Genomic DNA, 26,170 nt, shown 5'->3' on the forward strand with positions numbered 1-26,170 from the left:
CAACCTCGAAGCCAGCCAAGAAGACATGAAACGCTGGTATGACGAAAATGCCTCGACCATCGAGTTCGAGCCGGGCCAGCAAGTCTGGGTCATGTCGCCCGTGGACCCCTGCGCCCTGCAGGACAAGTGGACCGGGCCCTTCAAGGTGGTTGAGAGGAAGAGCCCCGTCACCTACCTGGTCGACCTGGAGTCCCCAAGGAACCCCCTCCGGGTCCTACACGCCAACCGGCTCAAGCCCCACTTTGCCCGAACCGAACTAAGCCTGCTGCTGGCTACCGACGATGGGGGCGAAAGTGACTCCGAGCCCCTACCCGACCTCCTGGGGTCATCAGGCCAAGACGGCTCCTTGGAGGGCGTCCACCTCTCCGCCACCCTGACCCCAGAACAGCGCCATGACTGCCGGAAGCTGCTGCAGCCCTTCGCTGCCCTCTTCTCTCTCACGCCCGGGATGACCCCCTGGTGCGTCCACGACGTGGACACCGGGGACAGCCCCCCTGTGCGACACCGCGCCTACAGAGTACCCGACCGAGTCCGAGCCTGCATACAGACCGAGGTCTCCAAGATGCTCGCCCTCGGAGTCATCGAGCCCTCCGACAGCCCGTGGGCCAGCCCTGTGGTCTTGGTGCCAAAGGCCACCGGCACCCCCCCGGAACTCAGATTTTGTGTATACTACAGGGGCCTGAACGCAGTCACCAAGAACGATGCCCACCCCCTGCCACGGGCAGACGAGCTGATCGATCGCCTAGGGGCCGCCCGCTACCTAAGCACCTTTGATCTCACCGCTGGGTACTGGCAGATCAAGCTCACCCCCGGCGCTCAGGAACGATCCGCTTTTTCCACCCCCGATGGGCACTACCACTTTCGGTTGATGCCCTTCAGTATGAAGAACGCCCCAGCGACCTTCCAGAGGCTGGTGAACAAGGTCCTGGCCGGGCTAGAAGCTTTCAGCGCGGCCTATCTCGACGACATTGCAGTCTTCAGCAACCACTGGGCCGCGCACCTAGGACACCTCGGAGAAGTCCTGGCCGCTCTCCAAAGGGCCGGGCTCACGATTAAGGCCAGCAAGTGCCAGATCGGTCAAGGATCTGTGACCTATCTGGGCCATCAGGTGGGGAGTGGCCAGGTGGCGCCCCTCCAGGTAAAGGTCGATGCCATCCAGGCGTGGGAGCCCCCCGCAACCCAAACAGCTGTCCGGGCCTTCCTAGGCCTCACAGGCTACCACCGGCGATTTATCAAGGATTATGGCAGTATTGTGGGGCCCCTCACGGAGCTCACTTCCAAGAAGCAGCCCAAGGCGGTGCACTGGACGCCCCGCTGTCAGACCGCGTTTGAAGCCCTCAAGGCGGCCATGTGCGCTGCCCCTGTACTACAGGCCCCTGACTACAGCAAGGAATTTGTGGTTCAGACCGATGCCTCTGAGTACGGGGTTGGGGCGGTCCTCTCCCAGATGGACACCGAGGGTCTCGACCGACCGGTGGCCTTCATCAGCCGCCGACTGCTGCCACGAGAACAGAGGTGGACCACCATCGAGCGGGAGGCCTTCGCGGTGGTATGGGCTCTCAAGAAGCTCCGGCCCTACCTTTTCAGCACCCACTTCAGAGTCTAAACTGACCACCGGCCCCTGCGGTGGCTAATGCAAATGCGGGGCGAGAACCCCAAGTTGTTGCGATGGTCCATCTCGCTGCAATCAGCGTGGAGCACCGGCCCGGCAACGACCACGCCAATGCCGACGGCCTGTCCAGATTCTTCCGCCTCGGCGAGGAGAACCCCCAAGGAGATGGGTGACTCTCCCTGCCTTCAGCTGGGGGGGACGCGTGTTGGAGCCGGCCTCGTGGCATGGTCCTGTTCCCCCTCGCTAAGCCGCACGAGGTCCCCTGCACCTCGGGGCTCCTCCATTTTGGATTATACGTGACTCTACGCACCTGCCTACGTGACCCCGCTCCACCCGGCCTCGGTCCCAGCGAGGCCCGACATCGAGGCACCAACCCCTGGCCAGGGGGATACCACGTGAACACTTCCCACTCCCGGCGGAGGGCAGTATCGATGGGACCCCCAACCGTCCTTCCACACCTAGGTGCGATCGCCCCACAGCTCTCTGGGGCCTGGCGCCTCTCCTGCTGGGCGTCTGGCCGCTCCCAACCCGGCCTCTCCGCCCCCCGGGCGCAAGGGTCCGGACATCAAAGGGTTCCAGACCTATATCTGGGGCGACCCGGCAACAAGACGGCAGTTGTATCCCGGAGTCAAGAGCCCTGCTGATCGGATCGCGGCTGACCCTACGGAGAAAAGACTCATCCTGAAACCACGCTCTGAGCCCTGCTGACTACGTCGCGGCTCCACCGTGCTTAAAGACCTTCACGAACCTTTGGGGCCCTGCTGACGCTGTTGCGGCCCGACCTTGTTGAACTTACCATCAGAGCCCAGATGACCTCGTCGCGGCTCGACCGAAGCGGACCTACCACCGGAGCCCTGCTGACTGTGTCGCGGCTCGACCCAAGCAGAACTACCAACCGAGCCCTGCAGACACCGTCTCGGCTCTCCACGTCCAAGCTGCTTTGAGACCAGCACGCAAGGTCTGGCGCAGAGCCTCCCCGTACCAGGCTGGTACTAAGACTGTCCCGCTACCCTGTCCCTACAAAGACATTGAGACTCTCCCTGGATCACTTGATTGAATGTGCTACCATTGATAAAGTACCGAGATAAGCAACTGATACGGAGTCCTGTGTGGTGGTGTTACTGGGCCTAGTACGATCACAGGAGAAGGCCCTCGCCTAGGAGGCTTCTCAGCGGCGCTCGGCTATAACTTTGCGGTAGGAAGGTGCCCCGGAGTGGTCCCCCTGACTCCCCGGTGGTCCGCCCTCCAACAAGAGTGAGTAGTAGAGAGTAGTAGAGAGTGAGTAGTAGAGAGTAGTAGAGAGTGAGTAGTAGAGAGTGAGTAGCAGAGAGTAGTAGAGAGGGTAGTAGAGAGTGAGTAGTAGAGAGAGAGTAGTAGAGAGTAGTAGAGTAGTAGAGAGTAGTAGAGTAGTAGAGAGTGAGTAGTAGAGAGTGAGCAGTAGAGAGTAGTGGAGTAGTAGAGAGTAAGTAGTAGAGAGTAGTAGAGAGTGAGTAGTAGAGATTAGTAGAGAGAGAGTAGTATAGAGTGAGTAGTAGAGAGTAGTAGAGAGTGAGTAGTAGAGAGTGAGTAGCAGAGAGAGAGTAGCAGAGAGAGAGTAGCAGAGAGTAGTAGAGAGTGAGTAGTAGAGTAGTAGAGAGTGAGTAGTAGAGTGAGTAGTAGAGAGTCATAGAGAGTGAGTAGTAGAGTGAGTAGTAGAGTGAGTAGTAGAGTGAGTAATAGAGAGTGAGTAGTAGAGAGTAGCAGAGAGAGTAGTAGAGAGTGAGTAGTAGAGAGAGAGTAGTAGAGAGGGTAGTAGAGAGTGAGTAGTAGAGAGAGAGTAGTAGAGAGTAGTAGAGTAGTAGAGAGTAGTAGAGTAGTAGAGAGTGAGTAGTAGAGAGTGAGCAGTAGAGAGTAGTGGAGTAGTAGAGAGTGAGTAGTAGAGAGTAGTAGAGAGTGTGTAGTAGAGAGTAGTAGAGATTGAGTTGTAGAGTGAGTAGTAGGGAGTAGTAGAGAGCGAGTAGTACAGAGCAAGTAGTAGAGAGTGTTTAGTAGAGTGAGTAGTAGAGTAGTAGAGAGTGAGTAGTAGAGAGAGTAGTAGAGAGTAGTAGAGAGTGAGTAGTGGAGAGTAGTTGAGAGTGAGTAGTAGAGAGTGAGTAGTGGAGAGTGAGTAGTAGAGAGTAGTAGAGAGTGAGTAGTAGAGAGTGGGTAGTAGAGAGTGAGTAGTAGAGAGTAGTAGAGTGAGTAGTAGAGAGTGAGTAGTAGAGAGAAAGTACTAGAGAGTGAGTAGTAGAGTAGTAGAGGGTGAGTGCTAGAGAGAAGTAGAGAGTAGTAGAGTGAGTAGTAGAGAGTAGTAGAGAGTGAGTAGTAGAGAGCTTAGTAGAGAGTAGTAGAGTAGTAGAGAGTGAGTAGTAGAGAGTGAGTAGTAGAGTGCGAGTAGTAGAGAATGAGTAGTAGTGAGTAGTAGAGAGGGAGTAGTAGAGTGAGTAGTAGAGAGCGAGTAGTAGAGAGTGAGTAGTAGAGAGTAGTAGAGAGTGAGTAGTAGAGTGAGTAGTAGAGAGTAGTAGAGAGTGAGTAGTAGAGAGTAGTAGAGACTGAGTAGTAGAGAGTAGTAGAGAGTGAGTAGTAGAGAGTGAATAACAGAGAGAGAGTAGTGTAGAGTGAGTAGTAGAGTAGTAGAGAGAGAGAGTAGTATAGAGTGAGTAGTAGAGAGTAGTAGAGAGTGAGTAGTAGAGAGTGAGTAGTAGAGTGAGTAGTAGAGTGAGTAGTAGAGAGTGAGTAGTAGAGAGTGAGTAGCAGAGAGAGAGTAGCAGAGAGTAGCAGAGAGTGAGTAGTAGAGTGAGTAGTAGAGAGTGAGTAGTAGAGTGAGCAGTAGAGAGTCGTAGAGAGTGAGTAGTAGAGTGAGTAGTAGAGTGAGTAGTAGAGTGAGTAGTAGAGAGTGAGTAGTGAAGAGTAGCAGAGAGAGTAGTAGAGAGTGAGTAGTAGAGAGTGAGTAGTAGAGAGTAGTAGAGAGGGTAGTAGAGAGTGAGTAGTAGAGAGAGAGTAGTAGAAAGTAGTAGAGTAGGAGAGAGTAGTAGAGTAATAGAGAGTGAGTAGTAGAGAGTGAGCAGTAGAGAGTAGTGGAGTAGTAGAGAGTGAGTAGTTGAGAGTAGTAGAGAGTGAGTAGTAGAGAGTAGTAGAGATAGAGTTGTAGAGTGAGTAGTAGGGAGTAGTAGAGAGCGAGTAGTAGAGAGCAAGTAGTAGAGAGTGTTTAGTAGAGAGTGAGTAGTAGAGTAGTAGAGAGTGAGTAGTAGAGAGAGTAGTAGAGAGTAGTAGAGAGTGAGTAGTGGAGAGTAGTTGAGAGCGAGTAGTAGAGAGTGAGTAGTGGAGAGTGAGTAGTAGAGAGTAGTAGAGAGTGAGTTGTAGAGAGTGGGTAGTAGAGAGTGAGTAGTAGAGAGTAGTAGAGTGAGTAGTAGAGAGTGAGTAGTAGAGAGAAAGTACTAGAGAGTGAGTAGTAGAGTAGTAGAGAGTGAGTGGTAGAGAGAAGTAGAGAGTAGTAGAGTGAGTAGTAGAGAGTAGTAGAGAGTGAGTAGTAGAGAGATTAGTAGAGAGTAGTAGAGTAGTAGAGAGTGAGTAGTAGAGAGTGAGTAGTTGAGAGTGAGTAGTAGAGAGTAGCAGAGAGGGAGTAGTGGAGAGTGAGTAGTGGAGAGTAGTAGAAACCGAGAAGTAGAGAGTGAGTAGTAGCGAGAGAGTATTAGAGAGTGAGTAGTAGAGAGAGAGTAGTAGAGAGTAGTAGAGAGTGAGTAGTAGAGTAGTAGAGAGTGAGTGGTAGAGAGTAGTAGAGAGTAGTAGAATGAGTAGCAGAGAGTGAGTAGTAGAGAGTGAGTAGTAGAGAGTAGTAGAGAGTAGTAAAGAGTGAGTAGTAGAGAGTGAGTAGTAGTGAGTAGTAGAGACTGAGTAGTAGAGAGTAGTAGAGAGTGAGTAGTAGAGAGTGAGTAGCAGAGAGAGTAGTGTAGAGTGAGTAGTAGAGTAGTAGAGAGAGAGTAGTATAGAGTGAGTAGTAGAGAGTAGTAGAGAGTGAGTAGTAGAGAGTAGTAGAGAGTGAGTAGTAGAGAGTGAGTAGCAGAGAGAGAGTAGTGTAGAGTGAGTAGTAGAGTAGTAGAGAGAGAGTAGTATAGAGTGAGTAGTAGAGAGAAGTGGAGAGTGAGTAGTAGAGAGTGAGTAGTAGAGTGAGTAGTAGAGTGAGTAGTAGAGAGTGAGTAGTAGAGAGTGAGTAGCAGAGAGAGAGTAGCAGAGAGAAGTAGAGAGTGAGTAGTAGAGTGAGTAGTAGAGAGTGAGTAGTAGAGTGAGTAGTAGAGAGTCGTAGAGAGTGAGTAGTAGAGAGTGAGTAGTAGAGAGTAGCAGAGAGAGTAGTAGAGAGTGAGTAGTAGAGAGTGAGTAGTAGAGAGTAGTAGAGAGGGTAGTAGAGAGTAAGTAGTAGAGAGAGAGTAGTAGAGAGTAGTAGAGTAGTAGAGAGTAGTAGAGTAGTAGAGAGTGAGTAGTAGAGAGTGAGTAGTAGAGAGTAGTGGAGTAGTAGAGAGTGAGTAGTAGAGAGTAGTAGAGAGTGAGTAGTAGAGAGTAGTAGAGATTGAGTTGTAGAGTGAGTAGTAGGGAGTAGTAGAGAGCGAGTAGTAGAGAGCAAGTAGTAGAGAGTGTTTAGTAGCGAGTGAGTAGTAGAGTAGTAGAGAGTGAGTAGTAGAGAGAGTAGTAGAGAGTAGTAGAGAGTGAGTAGTGGAGAGTAGTTGAGAGCGAGTAGTAGAGAGTGAGTAGTGGAGAGTGAGTAGTAGAGAGTAGTAGAGAGTGAGTATTAGAGAGTGGGTAGTAGAGAGTGAGTAGTAGAGAGTAGTAGAGTGAGTAGTAGAGAGTGAGTAGTAGAGAGAGAGTACTAGAGAGTGAGTAGTAGAGTAGTAGAGAGTGAGTGGTAGAGAGAAGTAGAGAGTAGTAGAGTGAGTAGTAGAGAGTAGTAGAGAGTGAGTAGTAGAGAGATTAGTAGAGAGTAGTAGAGTAGTAGAGAGTGAGTAGTAGAGAGTGAGTAGTAGAGAGTGAGTAGTAGAGAATGAGTAGTAGAGAGTAGTAGAGAGTGAGTAGTAGAGAGTGAGTAGTAGAGTGAGTAGTAGAGAGTGAGTAGTAGAGAGTGAGTAGTAGAGAGTGAGTAGTAGAGAGTGCGTAGCAGAGAGAGAGTAGCAGAGAGTAGTAGAGAGTGAGTAGTAGAGTGAGTAGTAGAGAGTGAGTAGTAGAGTGAGTAGTAGAGAGTAGTAGAGAGTGAGTAGTAGAGTGAGTAGTAGAGTGAGTAGTAGAGAGTGAGTAGTAGAGAGTAGTAGAGAGAGTGAGTAGTAGAGAGAGAGTAGTAGAGAGTAGTAGAGTAGTAGAGAGTAGTAGAGTAGTAGAGAGTGAGTAGTAGAGAGTAGTGGAGTAGTAGAGAGTGAGTAGTAGAGAGTAGTAGGGAGTGAGTAGTAGAGAGTAGTAGAGATTGAGTTGTAGAGTGAGTAGTAGGGAGTAGTAGAGAGCGAGTAGTAGAGAGCAAGTAGTAGAGAGTGTTTAGTAGAGAGTGAGTAGTAGAGAATGAGTTGTAGAGAGAGTAGTAGAAAGTGAGAAGTAGAGAGAGTAGTAGAGAGTAGTAGAGAGTGAGTGGTGGAGAGTAGTTGAGAGCGAGTAGTAGAGAGTGAATAGTGGAGAGTGAGTAGTAGAGAGTGAGTAGTAGGGAGTAGTAGAGTGAGTAGTAGAGAGAGAGTACTAGAGAGTGAGTAGTAGAGTAGTAGAGAGTGAGTGGTAGAGAGAAGTAGAGAGTAGTAGAGTGAGTAGTAGAGAGTAGTAGAGAGTGAGTAGTAGAGAGATTAGTAGAGAGATTAGTAGAGAGTAGTAGAGTAGTAGAGTAGTAGAGTAGTAGAGAGTGAGTAGTTGAGAGTGAGTAGTAGAGAGAGAAGTAGAGAGTAGAAGAGAGTGAGTAGTAGAGAGTGAGTAGTAGAGAGTAGCAGAGAGGGAGTAGTGGAGAGTGAGTAGTGGAGAGTAGTAGAAAGCGAGAAGTAGAGAGTGAGTAGTAGAGAGAGAGTAGTAGAGAGTGAGTAGTAGAGAGAGAGTAGTAGAGAGTAGTAGAGAGTGAGTAGTAGAGTAGTAGAGAGTGAGTGGTAGAGAGTAGTAGAGAGTAGTAGAATGAGTAGTAGAGAGTGAGTAGTAGAGAGTAGTAAAGGTTGAGTAGTAGAGAGTGAGTAGTAGTGAGTAGTAGCGAGTGAGTAGCAGAGAGTGAGTAGTAGAGAGAGTAGTAGAGATTAATAGAGAGTGAGTAGTAGACAGTGAATAGTAGAGAGTAGTAGAGAGTGAGTAGTAGAGAGAGAGTAGTAGAGAGTAGTAGAGAGTGAGTAGTAGAGAGTAGTAGAGTAGAAGAGAGTGAGTAGTAGAGAGTGAGTAGTAGAGAGTGAGTAGAGAGTGAATAGTAGAGTAGGAGAGAGTTTTCAGTCAGTGTCAGTCAGTGTCAGTCAGTCAGTGTCAGTCAGTCAGTCAGTGTCAGCCAATCAGTGTCAGTCAGTGTTAGTGTCAGTCAGTCAGTGTCAGTCAATCAGTGTCAGTCAGTCAGGCAGTGTCAGTCAGTCAGTCTCAGTCAATTAGTGTCAGTCAGTCAGTCAGTGTCAGTGTCAGTCAGTGTTAGTGTCAGTCAATCAGTGTTAGTCAGTGTCAATCAGTCAGTGTCAGCTAGAGCAGCTCTGCTGAACCGGTTCTCTGGCTCTACAAATGCTCTGCTGACCTGGTTCTCTGGCTCTAAAGCAGCTCTGCTGACCCGGTTCTATGGTTCTAAAGCAGTTCCGCTGACATGGTTCTCTGGCTCTAGAGGAGCTCTGCTGACCTGGTTCTCTCCCTCTAGAGCAGCTCTGCTGACCTGGCTCTCTCCCTCTAAAGCAGCTCTACTGACCTGGTTTCTTTGGCTGTACAGCAGCTCTGCTGACCTGGTTCTCTGGCTCTAGAGCAGCTCTGCTGACCTGGTTCTTAGGCTCTAGAGCAGCTCTGCTGACCTGGTTCTCTGGCTCTAAAGCAGCTCTGCTGGCCTGGTTCTATGGCTCTAAAGCAGCTCTGCGGACCTAGTTCTTAGGCTCTAGAGCAGCTCTGCTGACCTGGTTCTCTGGCTCTGCAACAGCTCTGCTGACCTGGTTCTCTGGCTCTAGACCAGCTCTACTGACCTGGTCCCTTGGCTATAAAGCAGCTCTGCTGACCTGGTTCTCTCCATCTAAAGCAGCTCTGCTGACCTAGTTCTCTCCCTCTAAAGCAGCTCCACTGACCTGGTTTCTCTGGCTCTACAGCAGCTCTGTGGACCTGGTTCTTAGGCTCTAGCGCAGCTCTGCTGACCTGGTTCTTTGGTTCTAAAGCAGCTCTGCTTACCTGGTTCTATGGCTCTAAAGCAGCTCTGCTGACCTGGTTCTCTGGCTCTAGAGCAGCTCTGCTGACCTGGCTCTCAGGCTCTAAAGCAGCTCTGCTGACCTGGTTCTCTCCCTCTAAATCAGCCTTGCTGACCTGGTTCTCTGCCTCTAGAGCAGCTCTGCTGACCTGGTTCTCTCCCTCTATAGCAGCTCTACTGACCTGGTTTCTTTGGTTGTACAGCAGCTCTGCTGACCTGGTTCTCTGGCTCTAGAGCAGCTCTGCTGACCTGGTTCTCTGGTTCTAAAGCAGCTCTGCTGACCTGGTTCTATGACTCTAAAGCAGCTCTGCTAACCTAGTTCTTAGGCTCTAGAGCAGCTCTGCTGACCTGGTTCTCTGGCTCTACAACAGCTCTGCTGACGTGGTTCTCTGGCTCTAAAGCAGCTCTGCTGACCCGGTTCTATGGCTCTAAATCAGTTCTGCTGACCTGGTTCTCTGGCTCTAGAGCAGCTCTGCTGACCTGGTTCCTTGTCTCTAAAGCAGCTCTGCTGACCTGGTTCTCTCCCTCTAAAGCAGCTCTGCTGACCTGGTTCTCTCGCTCTAAAGCAGCTCTACTGACCTGGTTTATATGGCTCTACAGCAGCTCTGCGGACCTGGTTCTCTGGCTCTAGAGCAGCTCTGCTGACCTGGCTCTTAGGCTCTAGAGCAGCTCTGCTGACCTGGTTCTTAGGCTCTAGAGCAGCTCTGCTGACCTGGTTCTTTGGCTCTAAAGCAGCTCTGCTGACCTGGTTCTCTCCCTCTAAATCAGCTCTGCTGACCTGGTTCTCTGCCTCTAGAGCAGCTGTGCTGACCTGGTTCTCTGGCTCTAAAGCAGCTCTGCTGACCTGGTTCTCTCCCTCTAAAGCAGCTCTGCTGACCTGGTTCTCTCCCTTTAAAGCAGCTCTGCTGACCTGGTTCTCTGCCTCTAGAGCAGCTCTGCTGACCTGGTTTCTATGGCTCTACAGCAGCTCTGCTGACCTGGTTCTCGGCCTCTAGAGCAGCTCTGCTGACCTGGGTCTCTGGTTCTAGAGCAGCTCTGCTGACCTGCTACTTAGGCTCTAGAGCAGCTCTGCTGACCTGTTTCTCTGGCTCTACAACGGCTCTGCTGACCTGGTTTCTCTGCCTCTACAACAGCTCTGCTGACCTGGTTCTCTCCCTCTAAATCAGCTCTGCTGACCTGGTTCTCTGCCTCTAGAGCAGCTCTGCTGACCTGGTTCTATGGCTCTAAAGCAGCTCTGCTGGCCTGGTTCTCTGGCTCTAGAGCAGCACTGCTGACCTGGTTCTCTGGCTCTAAAGCAGCTCTGCTGACCTGGTTCTCTCCCTCTAAATCAGCTCTGCTGACCTGGTTCTCTGCCTCTAGAGCAGCTGTGCTGACCTGGTTCTCTGGCTCTAAAACAGCTCTGCTGACCTGGTTCTCTCCCTCTAAAGCAGCTCTGCTGACCTGGTTCTCTCCCTCTAAAGCAGCTCTGCTGACCTGGTTCTCTGCCTCTAGAGCAGCTCTGCTGACCTGGTTTCTATGGCTCTACAGCAGCTCTGCTGACCTGGTTCTCGGCCTCTAGAGCAGCTCTGCTGACCTGGGTCTCTGGTTCTAGAGCAGCTCTGCTGACCTGCTACTTAGGCTCTAGAGCAGCTCTGCTGACCTGTTTCTCTGGCTCTACAACGGCTCTGCTGACCTGGTTTCTCTGCCTCTACAACAGCTCTGCTGACCTGGTTCTCTGCGCTCACGATGCACGCACCTGACTTCGCGAAAATATATTTAAAAATAATCGAAGTTTATTATAAGTACAAATATAATATTTTTATGAATATCTTAGATAATCTTTTGCCCTAATATTTATATTAAAGACACATAAATATCATTTTAGCGGGAGTCACGCACCCAGCGCGCCCCAGCACATATATAACGTCACGCGGGACCCGCCACCATGCAAGCATCTCGTACCATAATGCGCATGTGTCGCGAATGCGCGGGAGCAGGAGTCACGGACTGGTCGCATACCAATCGTGCACATCACGTAATATTAAATGTATATGATGTAACTGAAAAACACGCAGCCGTCGCACACCGTACGCGGATCCTTCACGACTTTTCTAAAATGGTGGCTAGAATCCGTGCACCCACCGTGATGTGTACGCTTTGAGTGTGTGACTCCGAAAAATATTTGTTTTGTTTTTTATAGAAAATAATTTAAATATATTAAAATAAAAAATGAAAACGAAAAAATTTATCAATATTTCAGTTTGAATTTAAAAAAAATGGTTTTTTTGCAACTTTCAGAAAAATATATAATGTTATTTAATGAATAAAATATTTATAAATAAACAGTTAAAAAACTGTAGAAAATCAGTACAAAAAATAGGTATAACTACTATCTCACTTAAAAATTAGCATTTAAAAAAACCTTTGAAATTCACTGAAAAAAAAAATAGGTTTCAGAGACGTTATAGTTAGAAATTATCATTTAAAAAAGCTTTGAAATTCACTGATATGGTACTCTGTATTTTACAGTGAGTGATGAAAGGTTATACTAGTGTATGATGAGATGTATCAGATTTTCACGTGGATGATGTCATCAGTGATGTCATCAGTGATGTCACTGAACATGTCATGAATGATGCAATATGTGACATCATCAGCAGTGCATTGCGGGCGCGCGAGTTATAGTTAGCAGAACTAATTATAACGGAGGAATTTCTATGGTTTTGTACGAGTGAAATGGCCAGCTAACTATAACACCCCTGAAACCTATGTTTTTTTCTGTGAATTTCTAAGGTTTTTTAAATGCTAATCTCTAACTATAACGTCTCTGAAACCTATGGTTTTTTCAGTGAATATATATATATATATATATATATATATATATATATACACACATACATATATAATACATACTATATATATATATTTTTTTTATTGCCATAGGTACCATACAGATAGTATATTTATATTTATCAAGCACATTTTTCAGATTTTGTCCAGATTTAAAAAGAAAAACTTCCTGCTATTTTGTACTGTGATGTGGAGATAGTACGTTAGTCGGTCTTCCATATTGTTTATGCACTTGGCACTTTAAATTTTAGGAGGGTTCATAGACGCGTCATATGACCAATGCCTGCGAAGGCCGAAACGCATCATGGCGGCAAAGCTGAATTTTGAATAATAAAAAACTCGCTCCAAGAAAGTAGAGTCTGTTCCTGTTTTCGTTCCGTGCATCCAGGGCACTTTAAAAACAAGTTTTCGTGCAATATATATATATATATACATATATATGGATATAGATATAGATATACACACACACACTACAATAGGCCACTCCAGTCCAGTGAAGTGCTATTGAGTCTCTTGGCGGAAAGTGCAGTGGGGTACAGTTAAGTGTGGTAGAGTAGAGAGGCATAGAGTTGAGTCACGTATAGTGTTGTTGTATAGATTGAAGTGGGATAGAGTGTCTTGCCATTGAGTGGAGTGGGGTAGAATGAAGTGGCATAGGGTGATGTGAAGTGGCGTATAGCGGAGTAGAGCAGAGTGGGGTCAAGTGGAGTGGAGAACAGTGGATTGGAGTGGCATACAGAAGAGCCACAGAGTGCAGTGGCATAGAAAAGAGTGGTGTACAGGAGAGTGGCATTGTGTGGAGTGGGGTAGCGTGGCATAGAGTGGCACTGTGTGTATTGGAGTGAATGGCTTACAGTAGAGTGGCTTAAAGGGCAGTAGAATAGATGGAGTAGTCAGAGTAGAGTGGTGCAAAGCAGAGTGGAGTGGTGTAGAGTGCAGCGGCCAGAGTAGAGTACAGTGTGGAGTGGCTCAGATTGGAGTAGCTTAGAGTGCCATGATGTAGAGTGCAGTGGCATACAGTGTAGTGGCATACAATGCAGTGGCATACAGTGCAGTCATGTTTAGTTAAGCGGCATGTCATCGAGTACAATGGAGTGTAGAGACATAGCATGTGGTACAGTGGAGTGTTGTGCCATAGAGTAGGGTGTCATACAATGTCTTACAGTGGAGTGGCATACTGTCGAGTGGCATGGAGTGAATAGCCTAGACTGGACTGGCATAGAGTGGAGTGGTGTAGAGTGGAGTGCCATAGAGTTGAATGGTGTAGAGTGGTATAGCGCAGAGTAGCGAATAGTGGAGTGGCATAGAGTTGAGTGGCATAGAGTGGAGTGGCGTAAAGTGAAGTGGCATAGAGTGGAATAGCGTAGAGTGACATGGCATAGAGTGGAATAGCGTAGAGTGGCATGGCATAGAGTGGAGTTGCATAGAGCAGAGTGGTGTACAATGGAATAGAATAAACTTGAGTGATGTACAGTGCAGTGGTTATTACTGGTTATCATTGATAACATCACTGCAACATCTGAAATGGCATCATTGATGACAAGACAGTGCATGACAGGAGCGCGATTTATAGTACTCTTAGAGCATGAGTTATAGTTAATAGAAATAACTATAACTGGTGAATTTGCGTGTTTTTGTTAGTTTAAAACATTACGTTGACACTGACCTTTTCACCCAGGTATAGCGTCACTTTAATCTTTTTTCAGTAAATTTCCATTTTTTTAACGTGAACTAATATTTTATTACCATATGTAAAGCCAACCCCCAGCTGCTCACGGCCCTGCATCCATTCCCCGCGGGGAGCTAATCCGTCAAGCTCTGGCGTAGGTTGGCCGCAGGGTCTGGCTGCAGTGAGCCAGACTCCATATCCCCGGGCCGATCTGTGAAAAAATAAGATGGGCCATCAAGACCACCTCTCTGAGCCTTTGCAGATCCCAGGTTCCCAATCCCCCCGGGTCAAAGGTTTTTATTAAGGGGAGGAGGCATGCAGCCCCGCTCCGTAAGCCACTATGGGCGCCAGGGGCCACATTCCCCAGAGCATTAATTTTATTATTGAGGGGATGAGGCACGTGCCCCTCTTCTTTGAGCCACTATGGGCTCTGTGGACCTCATCCCAGGTCCTTTTTTAATTTATGGGGAGGTGGCACACAGTCCCCATACCCGACCCACGAGGGGCCATGGAGATCCTATCCCTGGGCCAAAAGATATTTGTGCCCCTCCTCAAGCCACAAGGGGCCTTACAGGTATAACCGGCCAGGCCCTTTAAGGGGTTGGGACACCCAGCCCCCTCCCTAAGCAAATAGTGGCTGCACGTGCCCACCTCTATTTTTGAAAACCCACACAAAGGATGAAGTCCCCGGGGCCCATTGCTGTCTCAGGGAAAGGGACACGCACCTCCTCAGCTTTAATTTGAAAATTGGTCCTGGGGTTTGGGTCCCCGGGGCATCACTGAGGCTCTGTAAGGGGCACTGACACCCCTTCCCCTATTTTTGAGAATTCAGCCCTGGGGGATGGAGTCTTTGTGGCCCATTAGAGGCTCTGTAATGAACACCCACATATACCTTAAATAAAGACCCCAGGCCCGTAGCTTCACCCAGGTTGCCAAATATTAAAATATGAAATGCCAGCATGCATTTTTTTTCCCTTCAAAAGCCGCATGCCATTAGTGATGTAGTATGTGAGGTCATGTGCAGTGCTGAGGGTCACAAGTTATAGTTAGCTCAGTAAACTACAAAAAATAGATTTCAGTTTTTTGTTTTTTAAGGTTAGCTTTTATCGTATTTCAACATCTAACTGTAATGCCACTTTAAACATTTTTTTCATTGAATTTCTTGTTTTTTATTTAAGGGAAACTAGGATGTTGTTGCCATACCTAACAATAACGTTACTTTAACATTCGTTATTTCAATGAAAACATATTTATATATTTTCAAAGTTATGAAGTCAAGAGTAGGAAATGTATACTTTCCTATATGTACGTAAACTCACAATATTTTGGCAGTTGATATTATGAACATAATATTTTAATAGCCGATGTTTTTGTATCCAATATTCTCATACACAACTAATGTATTTATAGGCAGTGCTTAATTTCAGTCCGTGACTGAAGGTGGGGCCTACTGCACTCATTTTTGTTGGCTGATACTTATTTGTCCGCATCAGACAGTGACACTAAACAATCGAAACAAACACAAATAAGGAAGAAAAGAGAGGAGGGAAAAAGCGTGGCAAGCGGAGAAAGCTGAAGCCTGCAAGCGTGAATAAAGGGGCTGCGGGTGTCTGATGGAAGATTGAAGAGCCATGAGGTGGAATCAAGACTGCTGTCTTGGCATTCAGCAGGCAGACATTCAGTAGCACCTGCTGCAGGTTTCTGAGCAAATCCTTGGGCCCCAGCACTTATTCTTGTACAAATTAAGCACTGGTCAGGCTGATATATGGCTTGTCAACGAGTAGCAGTGTTGAAGGAATCTGCCAGAATAATAATCTGCCAGTGACATCAATACCCCTAGCTCAGGACAGACAGCTCATCATGGGACATATTATCAAGAAACGGTGTTAAGATTATCGCCGCTTTAGCGGCAGAAAACTGCCGCTAAAGCGGCGATAATGGGCTTGATAATATGCCGCAGAGAATTCCCATAGCAGCGCATTTTCTGGTGTGAACATGGGCTTCTATGGGAATTCTCTGCGGCATATTATCAAGCACATTATCGCCGCTTTAGCGGCAGTTTTCTGCCGCTAAAACTGCGATAATTTTAACGCCGTCCTTGATAATATGCCCCCATGTTCTCCGAAGTGCTCCACAATGGATCTTAGCAAAACTATATATAGTTTAACTAGAATTCTTTATTGAGGGTGTCTATAACCTGTAAATATTGTATGAATGGGTGGCAGATTCCTTCCTTCATCCCATTGGCCTTGGTGCTCCCAGATCCCATAGGTGAAGTTTAAAATAAGCTTTGTGCTCTTGGGTACAGCATTGAAGTTATTCCTTCTTCCACAGAACATGCATTTCGCACTAGTCTGGGAATCACAGTCCTGCCAAGTTGCTGCAAGACACACTGCAAAAATTATTATCAGTCATGATCTACACATATTAAATTGCAGTGATGATTGCTGAGAATCCCCTGGCTACACGCATTTGTTGTCGAGTCACGCACTTGGAGGGCACAGACTTATCCGTTCAAAATTCCATTTACAAAATTTGCAGTTTCAGCATTCTTCTGGAGTCAAGGCAATAACTTAATAAAAGTGATTTTTTTCAGGCGATTGATATATTTCATACTAAATTGAATGAGACCGACCAAAAGGGAGAGAAAAAACTCATAGAAAAAAGTATGATTGTGAAAGTATGAATTTATGTCCATGACAGAAACTGGTTGAATTTCTCAGATTTTATTAGATGAACAAGGTTATCGAAAATAGTGTTTCCTATGTAAACAAACATTCATTTCATAAATGGGAAAGATATAAATAGGTTTAATGGCATGAGCTGAGTGCCAAGGTTTCACGTATTACATGTTATGTTATATAACAGAGCTTAATACTCAGAACCCTGTCATTCATCTCAACCATCGAGCCAAGTTTATGTTTTTAATTTGTTTACAATTTTGTTTTCCTGAAAAAACCTATGCCCAAAAGAAAACCCCTCGTGAAAGTGACGGATGTTGCCCACTGTCCAGGGCCGGCTCTAGGTCGGTGTGGTGCGACCAGTGCCACCGCACCGGGCGCTGATTTCGGGTGTAGGGCAGGCGCGTTATTTGCAAGCATATTATGGTTTTTAAGCCCCTGCAGCCGCGTTGCTGGCCCCCAGCAATTTTCAGGCAACAATAAATATGTCAAGACATTTCCAGTGACTGAGAAGAGATCGGGGTTTTGTCTAGTGGCAGTTTTTTCTAATAGTTCGGTAGCACAGACGGTTAATATGCCTGCTGCAAAGGACGTGTACTATGCGGATCACAAAGTGCATATAATGCAAATAGGTCAGTGGGTTAGTGCTTTTGTTACTTGCAGTTTATAAAGTTAAAATTCTAATATAGAACAGTGAGCTATTAACTGTCATCAAAGAGCTGCATGAAAACTGCAAGGTACAGATTAGAGCATTATGATTGTTTCCCAGTCTTTCATTATCCTAATGTTGTAAAAAGGGTTCATTTGGGTAGAAATCAATTAATATAATTAAAGAGAGCCCACGAACATGGTATTGCATTTTTAATTCTGAGTGTGTGCTTCTCCAGACCAAGCACTCTTAAAGTATACTGAATGATAAGTGACTGTTACACCTTGTAGTCCTCTAGCTTATGTAACCTTTCCTATACACTGATTTACATACGTATGGTTGATTGTCTTTGTGTAATGTGTGTGTGATGTAATGTGCTCTGACACCCTACACTGGTATGAGTGACACTATCAAACGAATTAACTGCATCTTGGAGAGAGTGGTTATGGGGACTTGAGAGGCCCTGTTTAAGGGTGGTAGGGAGAGAATCTGTAGCGGAGGTGGTAATTGGGAGGTGGCAATATATATTGTCACAGCTGGTGCCACCAGCACTAAAGCCAGCCCTGTCACTTACCAAAACAATTCCTCACTATGCCCTCGTGCTGCGGTACTGAAAGGTGAGAGTCTTGTCACGGTCCTCTATTTTAAAATGAAACATATCATTTCAGCAAAATATTATTGTATTTAGTCTGATGGCAACTACTGGGTTCACATTACTGGACTGTATTCAATTTTTCTAAAATATATATTTATGTCATCATAGTACTCTGAGAAATACAACAGTTAGCAACGTTTTCATCAGTTTAAATTAATTATTACACGTCTAAACTGGAGAGTAAACCAAACAGCCTCAATAAATGTCTAATAACTAATAATTCACTGTTGCACCCAATTCACCGGATCCTGGTATTGAGGATAGGACTGTGGTAGCTTATTTATGTTTTAAATCACTCTTCCAGAGCAAGACATATATCAAAATAGTGTTAACGTAAAAGCATGTACTGTGGACAAATGTAGGGAGGGAGTTAACGGTACCTACCGATGTACTATTGTAATATTTTAAGACCCAAGCTCAGCCCACTGGACCTTCAGACCAGGCCTGCGTGATGAGAGTTGAAGGATGTCCATGCTTGTGTTGGGGAAATATCACACTTTGCTTAATGGAGAACAGCTTTGAGAGTTTCCTCACTAAAAGACCTAAATGCTGTTTAAGGATTTGCTCCAGAGTTATGGAAGTCAACAGCTTGGATAGGACTTCAGGGTTAACCTCTTCAGTGCCCATGACGAGATAGTCTCGTCATGGAGCACTGTTGCGCTGTGCCCATGACGAGACTATCTCGTCATGAACCCCGCCCGCTAATGCAACGCCCGGCACAGAGCGGGGAAAGGGCGTGGCACTGAAGGGGTTAAAGGAGGCCTGACCTGCAATGACTAGAATGCTTTGCCTTCTTTTTAGCTTCAGGCCTGAGCCTGGTGTGCTTGAAAGCTTAGAAAGTCTTGTAACTGCAGGTAGCTTGCAGACTAATGGAAAAAATCCTCTTGAGTCATTAGGGACTGGAGCAACTGGTATTCCTGCTCTAGATGTGCGCTGCTCTTCCAGTCTTTCCAAAGTGAACTACATTCACCAGAATCACCTTCAAAAATGCATTCGTTAAAACTGCCTTCCTTTTTTTGGTATTGCCAGTTAAGTGATTGAATGCTAGGATGGCTGTTCTGGCTTATTTCTGTTGTGGAGAGGCCCCCTACAATTGTTTAAAAGAGGAATTCGCTCATTGGGACCTGTGCTGAAGCAACCACATTCAGAGATAGCTACTGGAAAGCCTGCATTGTGTCCTGTTGGATACAGTCTAGTGTTTTACCAGCCACTCCGACAAGGTCTGGTCCTTACACCCACCCCACCCTACACCCATCCAACACAAGCATCACCAGTCAGGTTTCTTTGCCAATAAAAAACAGCCCTAGCGCACGTGCTCATGGCCAGTTCTAAGCACTATCCTCTAGTGTCCGTGTCACACTTATTCACAAAGTATGTGGGCCTAGAGCCCATTGTAGGAGAGTGGAATCTGACTGCATGGTTACCCCCACGTTTTGCCTAGTGTTTTGCTGTTTTTTGACTTAGTTTGACCGGGATCCTGCTAATCAGGACCCCAGCCCCCTAAATTGGTTGTTCATGTATTTTAGGTACATTCCAAATTGGATTCTGGGGTACCCTTATCAGTCCCTAGTATATGGTATACTATGTACCCAGGGCATAGATACCCCAGAGGCCTCTCAGGGGCTGTAGTATGTATTATGCCACTCCTGGGAGACCATTCAAAATGACACAATAGGTCTGCTACAACAGCCTCTGTAAAGTGGTGCATGCACCCCTTACTTAGATATAGGTTCACTATATCTACTCCATATCACTGCACATATAAACATATCAGTTACCCCTATGGCAGGCCTTATCAATCCTGAAGGCAGGGTGCTCGGTTTTATGTGAGAGGGTGCTCCTGCATGAGCAGAGCCCCTCTGCAGCCTTCGGAATCTCTATTCCGGGGTTGTTTGTGATGCAGCCAACCATATATGCTTAAGTGCATTATAACCTCGCGGTAAATGCCAACTTTAAAATGGCTGCAGGGAAACATATTGTGTTTGGTGTCATACACCTTGGAATCATATCTCCACACCAGTAACTGGTGTGGGAGGTATGATTCCACCCTACTAGTGGGAGAAATATGACAACACCGGTACACCCGGTACCAGCTTCACAAAACCCTGGCATCACAAAATGGATGCTGCCAGCCACAGACACAAGTCTGCCCTCCTGCTGCTGGATGAAACTCCAGCAGGGAAAGGCTGGACAATAGGTTTCCTGTCACAGGGAGGTGTGACCAACTCCCGGACAGGCTTTAGTGTATTGGGGCTGGGTGGGTGCACTCTGAGAGTGCTTTGATGTCTGCACTGGGAGCACATGTGCTGTCCCTGTGCATAATCCAGCTAAAACCGGTTGCAGGAGCCATTTGCTTCTGCTCTGGTGCGAAACTGGACATAGGACATGGGTGTAGCCACCCCTCTGTCCTGACCCTCCCATAGGTGGGTCCCCAGAGTTTGTCCCACCCCTTCCTTGGGTATAAAGTAGAAACCCCTGGCTACAGGACTTTGGATTTACCTGGACGAAACTTTGCTACAGAAACCAAGCACTTCGACTATCTACACTACGCTGGATGACTGAAGAATCTTCCTTGGAGTAAAGGAGTTACTCCCCTGCAAGGCAGGCACCTGAAACAAATCTGACCAGTTTGCATCTACGCAGCTCCTGAAGGACTCTGAAGATTTCTGCAACACAGGAGGTGGGTTCCCGTGGTCTCTGAGGTTGATCAGTGCTCTCAGCAATTGTGAGACCCGCATCCATCGTGGGGACCGTGCAACCCGAACCCCTGGGCACTGTGTACATTTGCCCCGAGCAGTATTTCCACTGAAGACTGGTATTTTGTGATTCAGCTCGTTGTCCCTTCGCGATCCATGGTCCGTCGACCTGTGGGTCCCTGAGACGGGAACTTTGACTTTAAGTGGGCTTTCCTGGTTGCTCCAGACGTGCCCTGACTCTCCATTGCTTGGGGAGTCCCCAGGACCTTGCTGGTCCCCACCAAAGCATCTTTTCTCTGACTGCGTGGGTTGCAGTTGCCAAGGTTGGTTGGTGTTCAATCCGGACACTGACCCCCCAGCACTCAACATCCTTTGTGGGACAGCTCACCTGTGGACTTTGGTCATCGTCGACATCTCCTGGTCCCCGTGGCTGCAGAGTCAAGCTTCCCCTCTTCTCACCTGAATACCCATCATCGGTGGGCATTCGTCTATTGTGCCCCTGGTTACTGTGAAGTGACCCAGACTCTGTCCCCTCTGCTTTCAGGTTCTTCTCAGCTCCGATCCAGGCTTGGATCACACCGGACACTTCTCATCTTCCCGGCAGCAGCACTTCTTCGCAACACGTCATTAAAATCAATGAGCGTTTCCGACACCACTTGACCCCTATGCACCCGGATCTCCTGGGATAGGTAACACGAGTACCTTGGTACTCTCAAGGGTGCTGGCCTTAAAACCTTCTATGTTCCAAAGGGTTTACTTGAAGTCCTCTCCTAAGTGTACTTAATCTTTAAAATTCCAACCGCGACTTTCCCATGGAGTTGTACGTAGCTCGCGGCTGTGTTCTCACACTGCACCCGGCCTCCGTGGGTCCCCTGGGTCACTACCTTGGGTGGTTCCTTGGGGTCCCAGCGATTCTACATGCTTTAGGTACTGTGTCTATTCAAGTCATGGTTGTTATACCACTTTCTTAGTATATGGTTTGGTCTCCCCCTGGAGCCCACTGTGTATTGTGCTACTTACTGTAATTCTAGATCTTTAATATTGTGTACCTGGTTCTCTAATCTCATAAAGAGGTTAGTAGAGAGTGTTTACTAATAAATACATATATTTTATATATTCCTTGTGTGGTTCTCCTTTCATTTGGTCATGCAGGAGGTTATAATCTGGTAAACCAAGCTGCTTAACATTCCTTCGAGACTTAACCTGAAGGCTTCCCTCCATAGCTACCACTAGGATAGCTTTCAATAAAGGTTGGCTTTAACCTAATCATCAATAAGGGTCGTTTGGACTGGTGCAAGGTGCTCACTTTAACTAGTGGACAGCATATACCATGCCAACTTCTCACACCCACGCCTTTACAGCCTGGAACATCCCACTGAAAAATATCCTACAGCATCCAATGTAACTGACCTTTAGTGAAATTGTTTGGTTCACTCCTGTCCTCTACCAGACATCTTATATCAGCCTCAGTTGAAGGCTGCATTTTTACACTTTGTGTCATCCGTGCAGGAATATTTTTAGTCCTCTTTCCTCATTTTTCTTTATCAGTTGTTTTTCGCTTAGTGTCATTTTATTGGACTTCTTTCTTGTTACTTAAAGTTCAACTGGATTTGCCTGGTGCTTTGCCTGTACCATTTTTGGGTGAGTTGTTTAACTTGGCACACAACACATTTTCCTTCGGGAATGCGCAGTGGCTCAGGCCAATTTTTCCAAGGCGAGACTATTTTATTCCAATTGAAATGTGCTTTACTTTGAGAGTTTACGCAGCTTGAGAGCACAACCACAAGCTGATCTCTTTCTCGTCGGCTCAATGACATCTGTTTATCTTTGTGAGTCCTTTTGTTTAACGAATGTGTGAGCTCATTCACTTTTCACATTAAAACTGTGACCTCTCCATGCTACAGCATGTTGGGGGGGAAACACAACACAAAGGAGGTGCAGTCTTCCTGAAATATGAGAATGTCAGCAGGATAAGAGTAAAACCCCAAGGGAAAGCTGCCTGCAAAAAGTACTTAGATTACCCAACATTATGTGCTTAATCAAATGACTAATGCAAGCTGAAGGCTAGCCTTTTTCCAAAACTGTGGGTTAAATTAAGCAAAGTAGAGAAAGGCACCATTAAATACCATCTCGGACAAGAACTTTCTCTTTCCAAGGCCAAACTTTGGCCCTAGCCGTTCAGGCACCACTTCATAATCTACTCAGCATTTACGGCAAAATCGCTTACAAAAGTTTTAAACCTCTCCTGAAAAAGACGATTAAATTAAAATCCAGAATCACTGACAGACCAAAAAAGGCCAAACAGCATGATCCATACCCATAGGCAACCTGCGAATACCTAATGCCGCCCATACCTTGGAAAGCCAAAGTTAATTGTCTATGACTCCACCTCAGGCACTTTAATATAGGCAAAATCGTTCAAAAGTGTCATAGGATCAAAGCAACCTGCCGCTTCCGCACACAACACAATGACACACTGGCACAGGCTCTTTGAGCTTGTCCTGTCTTTCTTTGTAGGAGAAGGAAAATTCTCAAACCTCCCTTCTGCGAATTGTGACTAAAAGTACCATCCAAAATGCCATATCTCGGAGCGGCTGCTCTTCATAACAGGTGGTGAGCTGGGGTGGGGAGGTGTGGGGGTAAATAACACACAAAAAGCAACACTTACCTGCTGCTGCTGGCCACCATTTCCGGGTTCTTATGCTCCGGTCCCGACTCCGATCCCCCATGGACTGGTGCACACTTCACAGGCTCCTAGATGCCAATCAAGACGCTGCTCTCATACTGGTAATACAGCATGAGTGCAGCACTATGATTGGCCTGAGTGGGCTGGTTTGATGCTCGCTCAGGTCCTAGGATCCTGGGCCTCCTCTTGACCTTACTGTGAAGCACAGCTAGGGTGGAGGGATACCTAAATGAGCATGACGAATTGGCCGGCCTTAGACATCCATCCATATCACCATGCACACTTACAGTGTGCACTTCTCCCCCCTGCTGTCAGCATGACCCTGCCCAGACTTGGCTGGCTCTAGGCAGAAACAAAAATAAAATGATATTAAAATGGTTTTAGTATCATTTTCCGTTTCCTTTTTCCTTCAGCTGGCTCTCTGCAGGGTGGGGGCAACCCTCCCCTGCCACAGCGGAGGAGCCACCGCTGGCCATATTGCACTATTTTCCAAAAATGACTGCAAACTAACAACCAGATTTGTCGAATTTATGTTTATAGTACTTGATGTCATAACTGACCCGTGGGACAGCCATCCAGCGACAAATGTCGACCCACTTTATGTCTCAGCAGGTAATGTTTAGTAGACAATTTACAAAGAAGCACAATTAATTGCAATGAATGGGGAAAAAAGGGTGACAGGGAAACAAGAGACCAAGAGACATTAAAAGTGGAAATTATTTTTTTATATATTTAGTTGTAAGACCAAGAAAACAAATACAAAAGCACTGTGTTAAATTGAATGTCATGTAACTCGTACTAAGCTGTGCACAAGGGCTTGTGAAACGGTGAACAGCGCTGGAGACACATGATGGGATATTTACAGCAGGAAAAGAGGCACAAGAACAAAAATAATATATACACCGAGCTCTTAGTGGTGCCAATACATTTGATACATTATGAACAGAGGTAGTGTTTAGGACAACCATGAGGGAGGCGCCATGAATTACGCATAGAAGTTGACGGCGTTTCAGCCTTTTTACAGTTTAGGCAATCATCAGGACCAGGTTACGAAATTTTGAAAACAACAGTGCTGATAAGTACGAGCAATTGTGACACCTTGGGGAGATAACTGTGAAGGTGCTGCAACTTGGTTGCGACCGTTGGAGGTAGGGAGGATGAAGACAGAGTGCTCTGTGTTCCTCCTCCCTACCTCCCACGGTCGCAACCAAGTTCCAGCATCTTCACAGTGCTCTCCCCAAGGTGTCACAATTGCTCACTCTCATCAGCACTGTTGTTTTCAAAATGTCATAACCTGGTCCTGATGATGGCCCAAACTGTATAAAGACTGAATCGTTGTCAACTTCTACAGCGTAATTCATGGCGCCTCCCTCGTACTTGTCCAAAAAAGGTCTTCTCTTCATAATGTATTGGCACCACTAAGAGTTCACTGTATATATTATTTTTGACCTTGCACCTCTTTCCCCGCTGTATATACCCCTTCACGTGTCACCAGCGCCGTTCACCTTTTCACGAGCCCTTGTGCACAGCTTAGTACGGGTTACATGACATTCAATGTAACACAGTGCTTTTGTATTTGTTTTCTTGGTCTTACAAAAAGAATGTCAACATTCAATGTCTCTTGGTCTCTTGTCTCCCTGTCGCCCTTTCTTCCATGTGTGTTGCAATTCATTGTGCTTTTTTGTAAATTGTCTACTAAACAATACCTGTTGAGACATTGTTGTATGCTATATCTTGTCTGCCCTGGTCTCTATTGGGTTTATGGATATCCTCCTGTAGTTTGTTACTGCCGACCTACTTTAAGTGCCAGTTGTCAGGGCGATGTGGCTTCCTAGTGAAAGTAACTCATCAACCATATTGTTAGAGGTATTCATCAACCAAAGACTTAAGTGGCAATTGCATATTGGTTACCACTTATGATACATAGATTATCCACATTGTCATAATGTGAAAAATTACAACTTTGTTTTAAGAGACAATGGCACCTGTAACATTTTCATCTTACATGTGCCAGAGACTAACTCTCTCCTCAGTTCGGCATGTCCCACAAAGCCCTTAAAGAGTCAGTGTTAATGAGGGTGCCAGTGTTTCTTTTATGATCTATTGATTAATTTCACTGCAATAATCTATTTTAACACTATATTATACAATTATTGTCATATGGGCCTGATCACCAAATTTAAAACGGCTTAAATTTACTATCAAATAAAGATGTACTTACTCACTAACATGCGAGTGTCTTGATATATTTCAAGAATTATGAAATACAAGAAGCAGGATATTTTGACTAAAATGTAGTTACTAAACAACATAAAAATCAAACACAATTCAAATCACATGAGCCAGGGTTACAATCATTAAACAAGCTTAATTATGCACAACCTAAAAACGATGTACGTTAATGATTGCCCTTCTCCCATCTGTGCTGCCACCAAAGAAAAATGTCATGAATTATCTAGTTATTTTAGACACTTTAATAGTAATGTAATGGCATGTGTGTGATTCTGAAAGTTCAAGCTCAGGCATCTGGACAAATAAACAGAATTATGCCAGCTGTGTGGAAGGCAAGCACTTTTTTGTGTGGAAGCATATAGCATCTGCCCAATCAAACATGCACTTCTGGTTCCCAACATTCAGTCAAAGCAACTTTTGTGGTGATATTCACATAGGTGTCTGTCCAGTCTTTGAAGGACATTGAAAATAGGACAATTTGTCCCCACAAGGTAACTGGAGTGCAGAGTTTATTTATAAAGATGCTTTCAACTTTTGAGAGAATAATACTTCCTTTCTAAAAACATGAATCAGATGTGATCGTGAATGGAGGTCTATTTAGGTGCCATCTATTTTGCTACTTTTAGGAATTTGATCAAAATACACAGACATCTGCTTCACTTGACTTTAACAAAGAGAAGTAAGTAAAGTACAGTTTAAGTAAAGCATGTAAAACATACACTGTGCCAACAACATGTATGTATCCATGGAAAACCATAACACAAAGATTAAAAGTGCTTGCCCTTATGTGGGTACAAATCAAGAGAAAAATAAAATAATTTCAGGAGCATTACAGGGGAATTAGAACTTTTTAGAAAGTATAAACTAATATTGTGCTACATCCAGTTTATGGGCAGATGTTTGGTTTTTGTCTGAAATATTCGTGCAGCATCTTTGGCTGTTGATGGCATGTGCTGTAAACTAATTACACTGAATCAAAGATATTGAAATGGCTATGGATCACTATTAAAAATAATGTAGTTTTTATTGAGACAAGTGAAAGTAAAAGTGAATGAAAACACCTTCGTGCTGTAAACAGATAGA

The 26,170-nt window shown here is 46.0% G+C and overlaps 1 protein-coding gene across 1 annotated transcript in view; it reads left to right on the plus strand.

Moving 5' to 3' along the window:
- LOC146798382 (leucine-rich repeat and fibronectin type III domain-containing protein 1-like protein) overlaps positions 1-26,170 on the plus strand; it is a 2,623,090-nt gene that overhangs the window by 552,523 nt on the left and 2,044,397 nt on the right. The gene's annotated exons all lie outside the window — the stretch shown is intronic.

This window comes from Triturus cristatus, chromosome 9 (assembly GCF_964204655.1).
Source record: "Triturus cristatus chromosome 9, aTriCri1.1, whole genome shotgun sequence".
Lineage (NCBI taxonomy): Eukaryota > Metazoa > Chordata > Amphibia > Caudata > Salamandridae > Triturus > Triturus cristatus.